The sequence below is a fragment of the Eulemur rufifrons genome, chromosome 24, assembly GCF_041146395.1.
Source record: "Eulemur rufifrons isolate Redbay chromosome 24, OSU_ERuf_1, whole genome shotgun sequence".
Taxonomy (NCBI): Eukaryota; Metazoa; Chordata; class Mammalia; order Primates; family Lemuridae; genus Eulemur; species Eulemur rufifrons.
The window spans coordinates 31,911,112-31,922,148 of NC_091006.1; the positions used below are offsets into that span (position 1 = coordinate 31,911,112).

Below are 11,037 nucleotides of genomic sequence, written 5' to 3' on the forward strand. Positions count from 1 at the left end.
TAGTACCCACCTATTCCAGTCCTTCTCTCCTCTGGACACATGGGAATATTATACTTTTTGATTTAGTGCAGTTATTTGGAGCCTCGTGACTAGCTCTGGCCAGTGGTTGAGAGTGGAAGTGACCTGTATCACTTCTGGATGCAAATATTTAATTACAGGTATAAGACCCTCCAGTACTCTCTTTCCTGCCACAAAAAGGCCACCTATTGAGATGATAAAGTCACAAGATCAAGGCAGTCTGGATTGCTGAATCTCAACGTGAATGAACGTTGCCCTAGGGGTTATTTGGATCCAGAGCAGACCTTGCAGTGAGTGAGAATTTACTCCTTGCTATGTTGAGCCACTAGTTTTTTTCTTTAAACTATAGCATAATCTAGTACATTCTGAACTCTACTGTTGGGCATTTAGGTTATTCCTAATTTTTCATTATTAAATAAAAAGCTGTAACAGTCATATATACATCTCTGAGTACAGGGTGGGTATTTCTATAGAACTGATACCCAGAAGAGGAACCAAACGATATTCACATTTAATTTTGAGAGAAGCATCGAACAGTCCCCATGATCTTTACTAAAGTACAAATTCATCAATAGCATCTCCCCCTTCATTGGATATTATCTTTTTTTCCTAGTTGATAAAAAAGATGATATTTTGTTTTAATTTGTGGTTCCCTGATTATTAGAGGTTAAGCAACATTTTTATATTCTCCTTGGCCATTTGTATTCCATATTTTTCAATTTACCTTCTAAGTTAAATCAAATTTTAAAAGATCTCTGACCGTCTTGAAGAAAAGCTTTGGATTCTTTGTAATCAAAGCTATCCCCCTCCCCCATGGCCTCCCAAAGTTGTCCCTGTGTCCACGTATTCTTTCCCAAATAGTCATTCATTTTTTTCTTTACAAATAGTTGTTGAATAGCTGCTATGTGCTAAGCACTGGCGATCCACAGCTGAGTGAAACAGAGGCCCTGTCCTTATGAAGCTTTGGGTTTATCAAGGGAAAGTGACATTGAACAGGGCTATTTTTTTTTTTTCTTTTTTCGTCTCTGGCCTTATTAATAAGCCGTAAAGCCATAGAGGACCCTGTGATAGTCATGGAATGAAGTCACTCAAAGGGTGGTATATAAATGAGGTGTCACTCCTTCCCTTGGGGGTTAACAGTAGCAACAGACAACTTCTGAGCTCCAGCGTAAGTTCTTGGAGTCATGGACCAATACTAATAGATTGCCAGACCCTCATTTTACAGATGAAGAAACTGAGACCCACAGAAGCAAAGTGACTTGCCCACGGTCTCCTGACTCGTAATCTAACGGTCTGCCCATTATCTCAGATTGCCTGCCTGGTGGTCTCTGCAGCCGTACCAAATGCTCAGAAACCCTTCCAGGTCCAGAGTAAGGGGGAGGTGAGTGCCTGTCTTGGGAGATATAAAAGATACAGTCGCTAATCTCAACAGGTTTACAGTCTAGTTACTGAAAATTTCTTTCTAAAATACTATTTGTGTCATTTGGTTAAGAGCTAATTTTCTAAGACTAAAAGAAAATCAGCTTATGCTAGACCTCCATAGAATTTATGTAAGTATTTGAATTTTTCATTAGGGCGATTGTTTTCAAAAAGAAGTTGGAATTCTCCCAATAGGAAGCTGTCAGTAAATTTTTCAAAGTGGGATATGCTTCCCAGGAGTGAATACTAATCCTGACGTTTCACTTGCTTTCTTGGGAATAAAAAATTCCAGTGACCACTGGGAAACTTCCTGCTGTATCAGTTATCAGTCTTCCCTTCCAGAAACACTTAAATGACTCTGGGAATATGAGAGGAAAAGTCCGGCAAAAAATATTAGGCCCATCAGCCATTGTCCTTAAGCCTCAGTTTTCTCCAAAGTAAAATGGGGATCGTGATGGCACCTCATTAGACTGTCAGGAGGATTAAACACGATAACACATGCATGTCTCAGAGCCAGTGATCAATAAATGTGAGCTACTGTCAGTATCATTATTCTATTCCATGCCGTTCCCTATTTCTTATTTATCAACAACCTTGACTGCTGAGCAGCCGTATCTGAGAAAGCAGAACCATAAACCACAGCCACTGCCTGTGTTTTGAATATTTTAAAAACCAATGAACCCTGAAGACTAAACGAGGCATCAATCCTTGCATATGAATCACGGCACATTGTCCATTGTGTTCCATGCCCAATACAGAGCACACGCCCACACCTTCGGTCCTTAGCATCAGCTGAGACCTCAACCATTCCCAGCTTTGGAGACCCCTGCTCCTTTTCTGCCCACCCACCATCCTCTCTTTGTTTCTCAGTTATTTTAAACCCTGAGTTCTCTGTCAGGCTGGCTCACTTTGGACCACTCTGTGAAGAAGCACAGATTCACGAAGCTGACCTTTTCTTAAAGTCCTTGTGTGTAGAAACACACACCTGCCCACTTGCGCGCGGGCCGTCAGGGAGGGATGAAGGGGAGGCTGGGCCGATGAGGGTCAAGAGACTTAGGCTGTATTACTCGCCTGCTCGCAGTCTCGTTTTGACTTTAATTTCTTGGGTCCTCAGTTCTCTCCTCTAGAAACAGGGCAGGAAGGGTTGGCAAAGGATACCTGTTCCTGTTGGCCTCCTAAGGCGGCTGGGAGAACGAATGAGATTGTGTCAAGAAGGCCATTCGAGTTCCCCTGTGAAGGGCGCTCTCTAAACGCAGGGCGTGATTATGTGTCACTCCTGGGAAGAGGGAGCGCCAGGCTGTCTCTCAGGCCCTCTCCACCTGTCACTGTAATTGCGGAGACACTTTGATAATGGAGGCAGAGCGCTGGCTGGTCAGAAGGTGCAGCCGCAGGTGCGGGATTCTGTCTGAGGACCTGTGCACGTTTTAATGACAGCCTGGGGGCAGGGAGCAAAGCAGAGACCAGAAATCCTCCTCTCAACTTTAAGGCCTCCATCCTCCCACACCCACAACCCCCCGGAGGTGGGGATCCTGAGCTAGCTCACTTGTGGCCTCGGGTGGAAGTGCTAGTGACAGAATTCTCTTCATTTACAAGCTCCGATCCCCTCAGTGGTTACACTTTTGCCTGTGTCGAAATGTTTGCGGATGCCTGAAGCCATTGTGGATTACGGGGTGTCCCCTGATGTATCGGGAAGTGTGAGAGTTTATGCGTCTTTGCTGTCACAGGGACATTTTGGGCTGTGTCACTCCCGGGTGAGGTTGTGTAGGGGGAGAGGACCATCAGGTGGGCCCAAGTGAGCTGGCGTTGTGGGCGACAGACCTGCCAAGGGTTGAAGGGGGTGGAGGGTGGACATCATAAGAATAATCTGTTTCCCATAAGGACAAGCAGACAGGACAGGGATCAGGTGAGCCGCAGGGTCCCAAAGGAGTTGCTTAGGAGAGAAGGGATGAAGACGCAGGACCCCTGGGGTGGAGACTCCAGGAAGACACGTGAATCACCTGGTCCGCAGCTCTTCAGCCTCTCCTTCCTGAACACGGGGCTATTTGACCTCCACCCGCAGCCCCAGCTCCAGCCTGGGCCTCCCCCATCACAACCCTCATGTCTTTGCAGTCAAATAGAATTGGCTTTAGCACCTCACTCTGCTTCTTAGATAGATATCTACGTTCTCTAAGCCTCAGCATCTTCATCTATCGAATGTGGACAGGAGGATGCTGACCGTCCCCAGTGTGAGCTCCGTGAGGACTAGCAGCGGTGGTGGGAGGATCATAGCAGGATCTTTTGAGATCCAGTCTTGCATACGAGATCACTATGTTATTTGAGGTGTCCAAGTGCCTGTCTTGGTAACCTGCCTCCTGCCCCAGAAAGGCAGCGGTTCTCTTTGATTCCTGCTCCCAGCCGACGGTGACAGTGAGGACGTCTGCAGGCCTCTCTGTCAAGCTCTGTCCCTGTATTACTGAGCTTCACCTGCCAGGCATTCATCCACTCAACACAGACTGTAGCTTAAACTGCAGTGGGAGGAGGCAGACAATAAATAAAATAAACATATGAAATACACAGGATGTTAAATGCTGAGTTCTCTAATCTGCCTGAGAACCTGGCTGTAGACTCAAGACAGACACTGAGACAGCAGTGTCATGCAGAAGCCACTAAAAGGAGGCCGGAACCACACTGGAAAGGATGGTCATCCTCAACAGGCCTTTGGCAGGAGGAGAGAAGAAAGGAAAGCCATAGTTTTTCGCCACTTTTAGATAAGGAGATCAGAGCCATCATGTAAGGTTGTGTAGGTCCCGCACTGCACAACAGTCCCACTGTATGCAGCAGTCCTGAGGGCAGTAATGTTAAAGATAAGAAGTCTATTCTGATAATAAAGATTTTTATGATCGTCATTGGCATCATAAAATTTTCTAGGTGAGAGACTGGCGTTTGTATTTGTTTTAGAGAGATACTTTTTTTATTGTGGTTAAATATACACAGTATTTTATCATTTTAACCAGTTTTGAGTGTATAATTCAGTGGTATTACATACATTCACAGTGTTGTGTAACCATCGCCACTATTTATACTCAAAACTTCGGCATCATCCCCAACATAAACTCTACCCATTAAACAATAATTTCCCATACCCCCACCCCTGGTGACCTCTACAATTTCTCCATGAATTTGCCTGTTCTAGGTACCCCATATAAGTGGAATATATAGTATTTATCCTTCTGTGTCTGGCTTATTTCACTAAGCATCATGGTCCATTTATGTTGTAGCATATGTCATGTTATAGCATATATCACAATTTCTTTCCTTTTATGCCTTAATAGTATTTCATTGTATGTATATATCACATTTTGTTATCCTTTCATCTGTTGATGGACAGTTGGATTGTTTCCACCTTTTGGCTATTGTGAATAATGCTGCTAGGAACACTGGTATATGGATATCTGCTCAAGTCTTTACTTTCAGTTTCTTTCCTATCTACAACTGAGAGTGGAATCGCTGGGTCCTATGGTAACGATATCTTTGATTTTTTCAGGAATCACCAAACTCCTTTCCACAGCAGCTGCACCACTGTATATTTTTGTTAACAACACATGGAGGTTCCAATTTCACATGCTCACCAACCCTTGTTATTTTTAGTGTTTCCTTTTTTTCACCTAGTATAATTATCAGAGCCGTCTGAGTAGGTATAAAGTGATATCTCATTATGGTGGTGCTAGAGTTTCCATTAGACTATTGTGAAAGTCTTGGGACCAGTGTAACTTCTTCTAGTAGACTGGGGAAATTCTCCTGGCTCCAGGCTCCTGGCAGGGCTGCCCTCAAGAGGTAGGATCTTTACAAGCAAGTTTGAAAGCATCTGAGACGGATGGCTGGGGGGTGCTAGAGGTGTGATATCCTCTGGGTTAGCTAACTGGATACGCTTTATGAGCCAGTACAGCAGCAGCCTAAGAGCCTGCAGCCGTGTGATGAAAGGGAGAGCCCCTGACACACTGGCTAGAAGCTGCCTCCAGCTTCATGCCCCATCCTGTTGCTTAATTTCACAAACAGGTTCAACCTCCCAGGCATCAAAAAGGAAGAGTTCTCTCTCTGGGGTCTCCATGTCTATATCAGGGAAGAACTGTCCATATTTTCAGTGATTTCGGCCTAAGATGCCAAGATAAGAACTAAAAAGCATGTAACTATGCAAGTGTATTAGTTGGGACACAGTTTGGGCTACTCTAAAAAAGGCCAAAATCACAGACACCAGGTATTGGCCTAGGAATCATTACTATACACATGCCTTTGAGCTGTAGCTCTGAAAAGGAGATTCACTGTCCAGATGGGCAGAGAATGCAGCCGATGACCATCTTTATCTCCTGTTCTGTTGGAAAACACTGGGTCTAGATAAGGGTCCCCCCATTTGAAGATGAAATCTCGGGGGCGGGGGGAAATGCCACTTAAGGCCTATGAAAAATATATTACCGCACAAGAAAAATTTGATGTTATCCTAAAGACTCAGAGGAATAGCAAGCGTTTGGAAATAATTTACTATGGGAGTCAGAGGAACATTTTAGAAATTTGTTGAGCATCTTCAACAGCATGTAAAGCAATGCTATGAGACAGGAGCAGAGAAGCATATGGAAAAATGTGGGCTAAGATAAAAAGTGACAACCGAAATATTAAACAGGCACAACTCATGGAAGATAATGATAAAGCAACTTTATTTTAGTTTCTCACTCTCATTTTCCCTCATTTTATTTTTTTAACATGAGAAATTCTAAACACATATGAAAGTAGAATAGTGTAATGAACTCCCATGTTCCCATCACTCAGCTTTAACAACTTTCAACTCGTGACCAATCGGGTTGCAACCCTTGCCCGGCTCCTCCTCCCCAGAGGACAGTAATTTTGGCCCCTCCCTTTCCCAGATCCCTCCTCTCTAGAAAATACATCAGGAATCTGCCCCCTTCTCTCCAAACCCTCTACCACCACCCTAATCCAGCCCCCCCCCCTTTTTGCCTGGATAATCTGAGTTTCCAACTAGTCTTTGTTTCCATTCTTGTTTTCAACCCTTTTGTTATATAATAAAACACAGACACAGGAAACCACATGAAACGAGGTAGAGATTAGGAATTATTATAAGGCAAAAACACCCTTATAACCACCTCCTATGACAAGAGATCGAACTTTGTCAGCTACCCCGATGTGCCCAATCTGTGTCCCACCCAATCACAGCCCCCTGTCTCTCTCTGAATTAATCTGTCAGGGCTGCCTTAACAAAATACCTCGGACTGGGCAGCTAAACAACAGACATTTATTTCTCAGTGTTCTGGAGGCTGGACGTCCAGGATGAGGTGTCAGCAGGTTTGGTTTCTTCCGAAACCTTTCTCCTTGGCTTGTACATGGCCATCTCCTGGCTGTGTCCTCATGGGGTCATTCCTCATCCCATGACCTGATCACCTCATTTAGCCTTAATGACTTCTTTGAAGACCCTGTCTCCAAATACAGTCGCGTTCTGAGGTACGGGCATGAGGAATTCACCATAGGAATTTGGGGGAACGTGATTCGGCCCATAACACCCTCCAAGCACAATCGCCATCCTCATTTTTGAAGTAATTACTTCCTTGTGTTTCTTTGCTATTTCATCAACCAAGACACCAGAGTTTAGTCTTCTCAATTTTTTTCAACTTAAAATGTCAATTAAGTCTCTCTTAACCCACAAGCTTCTTTTCCATTGCTTTCTTTTCTGTCTAATTTATCTGTTAAAGAACATAGGCTGTCTGGCCTGTTTCCCCGTGTCCCCCAGAGTCTGCCTTCTGCTGAGTGTGTACCCCGGTGCACCCCAGCCTGTTCCTCTCTCCTCTGCGTCTCCCAATTCTTGACAGCTGGGGCCAGAGATCTGGGCAGGTTTGAGTTTGACCCTTCGGCAAGACTGTAAGGAATGGTGTGTTCTTTCATCAGGAAACACAAGAGGTCTCATTTTTGCTCTGTTTATGTTGATGTTAGCAGCTGTTGATGCCAAATGCTTAAATCCATTCATTCCTTGAGAGTTGACAAACGGTGGTATTCTATCATTTTGTTTTCATCTATTAGCTGGAATCATTTTATAAGAAGACTTTTCTCATCTGCTTTTTGGTTGCCCAGATAAGTTCATATAAGAAAGGCAAGATAAATGCTTAATTCTTTCCTTTTATTTACCCATTTTTTAATACAATGAATCCGTCTTCTGTCATCTTCAGGTCACCAGTTTTGTTTTTTTTTTAAACATTTAAACATCATTATAAGTGCATGTATTTAAACATATTTGTGAGTTCTCAATCCAGTGTAATTCTTATCCTTATGGAAGCTCATATTATCCCCTTCTAAGGCAATGGAAGCCTCTTTAAATTGGTTCCTGAATGTTGTTGACATGAGCCCAGTAGCCTTCAATAGCTTCTTCACTATCAGGTATGACAAGATGCTCCAGGCCAATCTTATGCATTTCCTGCCCCAGGCCTCGTACCAACATTTCTCCAAGAAATCCTGGTTGTTATTAGTGGGAAATGGAATTTCAAGATGAGAGATTGGGTGCTGGGGTGCTCTTCGATATTGGGTTGTTGTTTCCACAGCACCGTATTTGGCAAATAAAGTACTTTATCTGTCCATACTAATATATCTATTTCAATTTAGGACTCAGGGTTTTACTTAACCTCTTTTCTATTGCCTCTGTATCTTCTTCTTCCATCCTGACAGTCCTGTGTTGGTTCTCAAGGACGTAGGGGATGTTGGAATAGTAATACCCCACATTACTCATTGGTTTGATTCCACATTGCACACTTGGCCATTTCAGAGTAATAGGAGCATTACCACCACTAAACATTAATACAACTGCTGAAAGCACTTGAATATTTTTGCCTCTGCTAGGCCCATGTTCTCCCCATTTTTTATGACTTGTCAGATAAACTTATCAGATCTCTTTTACTGAAGTATAATATACATGAAAACATTTCACCCATTTAAAGTGTACAATTCAATGAGTTTGGACACATGTATACAGTATACACCATCACAAGTATATATACATGCCATGGTACATACAGTACCACAGATGTATACATATATACAACACTACAGTCAAGTTATAGAACATTTTGAGCACCCAAAAAGCCTCTCCTTGATCCCTTTGCAGGCCCCTTGCCCTCACTTTTGGCCCCTTGCAACCACTGATCTGCTTTATGTCATTAATGGTTTCCTTTTGTAGAATTTTGTATAAATATCATATTTATAGCCTTTTGTGCCTAGCTTCTTTTAATTGGCTTTCAACATTCACCCATGTTGTATGTATCAACAGTTTGTTTTTATTGCTAAGTGGCATTTTGTTGTATGATATATGACAATTTTTCACTCATCTGATGATTGACATTTGGATTATTTTCATTTGAACTATTAGGAATAAAGCTGGTACAATCATTTGCATACAATACATGTCTCTCTGTGACATGTGTTTTAAGTTCTCTTGGGTAAATGTCTAGGAGAGGAGCTTCTGGGTCATTTGGGAAGCATATGTCCTACTTTATAAAAAAAATGACAACTTATTTCATAAAGGAATAGCTGTGCTATTTCCCATTCTGAGCAGCCATGTATGACAGTTCCCAGGGCTCCCCACCCTTGCTAACTTTCGCTGTTATTCGTCTTTTTGATTTTAGCCATTCTCATGGATGTGTCGTGGTATCTCATTGTGATTTTAAGTTTCACTTCCCTGATGACTAACGATGTTGAGCATTTTTAGGTGTTTATTTGAGATATATATTACTTTGTTAGTGACGTGTCTTCTCAAATTTTTGCCCATTTTTAATTGTCATCTCATTGTTGAGTTGTAAAAGTTCTTTACATATTTTAGATGCTAGTCTAGTCCTTTATCAGACATATGTTTTACAAATAATTGCATTTCTACTTTCTTTTTTTAAAAAATGCATCATACAGACTTCATTTAACAAAAGTAACAAATGAAGTCAAACAGGCACTTCTATTAAGAGAAACACTGACTACAAGAAATTTTACCTTAAACACCTGCAGCAGTTCCCAACCTTTTTGGCACCAGGGACTGGTTTCATAGAAGATAATTTTTCCATGGACTGGGGAAGGGGGGACATGGGGGTGGGGAGTGGAGCTCTACAGCCCAGTCCCTAACAATTTCAAAAAGATTTAATTGACCATCTCCAGATATACTTTATTTTTATTGATCTTTTTGGAAGAGGCCATCTAAAGAGAAAAATGTGCAGTTCCAGCTCATGAGTCATGTAATGAACCCAGCCTAGACTCTGCTGGACACCAAGCCTCCTCCCCTCCTCTTCAGACACCAGATGGCTTTGGGGTACTTGTTTGGGAAGCTCTCTAGGTAGCATGACATGCCGGTACCCGCAGTGCTTATTGAAGTCCTTGTCCCCGAGTGGTAGATCTGCTTCCGGGCCATCCTGTCGGCCCACAGCACGGCGGGGAATGAGAGAGCCAAGGCAAGGACTAGACTGAGACCAATCTCTACTTTCTTAAAGTATCTTTTGAAGAACAAATGCTTTTACCTTGTCAATTTTTTCTTTTATATTTTGTACTTTTTGTCTTCTATGTGAGAAATCATTGCCTCGCCTAAGGTAATGATGATTTTCTAATTCTATTATTCCATCTGCTTTTATAAAAAGGAACTTTCCTTCATCAGCTATTTGTTTATCTTAATACAGTTAATATAGGAAAGGCAATACAAATGCCTGATCCTCTCACTTTGTTAATTTTTAGAGTATAAACTGCTTCCAGATCAGTATATTTTGTATGCTCACAACCTTGTATAACAAGCAAAAGGAAAAAAAAGCTGTGAGGAATTAAAATACTAAAGCTGCCTTCTTTTGATATTGGGATTTTTGAGGGATGTTTTTCTTGTTTTCCTATCCTGCTCCTGCCCCTCCTGCAAAGGATCCACGCCAGACTGTTCACTATAGTTACATGTGGCTGGTGGAACTAGGCGTGACTTGCTTTTCCTCTTCCTATTTTTTGTTTTCTAAATTTTCTCCATTAAATCATATTAACAAAATGAGAAAAATGTATCTGTGTCTATACATACACGTTACACATCTGTCTGCCCATCGATCAAGTCTTTGTTACTTCCTGTCTTCAAATCACCTTTTTTGAACTAGAAAATCTATACAGTTGGAATGAAGTTTTTTTCTCCGACTGGTTTCAGTCCCACAGAATTCACACCAGAGGGCTTCTCCTCCGTCCCGCACCTCACTTGTCCAGTACCGCGCGATTCCTTCTCCTTGGGGCTGTTCCTGGGTTGGAGCTCCGCTGTCTCTCCATGAACAGGGTAAATATAAGTCAGTTTCTGCCGGTGTTGGTCTGCGAGGGCTGCGGGAACAGTCCTACAGACCAGGTGGCCTGAACAGCAGCCATTTATCTTCTCAGAGCTCTGGAGGCTGGAAGCCCCCGATCAGGGTGTCAGCCAGGTTGGTTTCTTCTGAGGCCTCTCACCACCTTCTCTCTGCGTCTTCACGTGGTCTTCCCTCTGTGTGTCTGTGTCCCCATCTACTCCAAGGACACCAGACATACCGCATTAGGGCCCACCTTGATCCCATTGTAATTTAGTGACCTCTATAAAGACCCTAT

General features: G+C 42.7%; 1 pseudogene; it reads right to left on the reverse strand.

The window, feature by feature from the left end:
• Window positions 1–9,578: 9,578 nt before the first annotated feature.
• LOC138374291 (cyclin-dependent kinases regulatory subunit 2 pseudogene) lies at window positions 9,579–9,856 on the reverse strand (annotated as a pseudogene).
• Window positions 9,857–11,037: the final 1,181 nt, after the last annotated feature.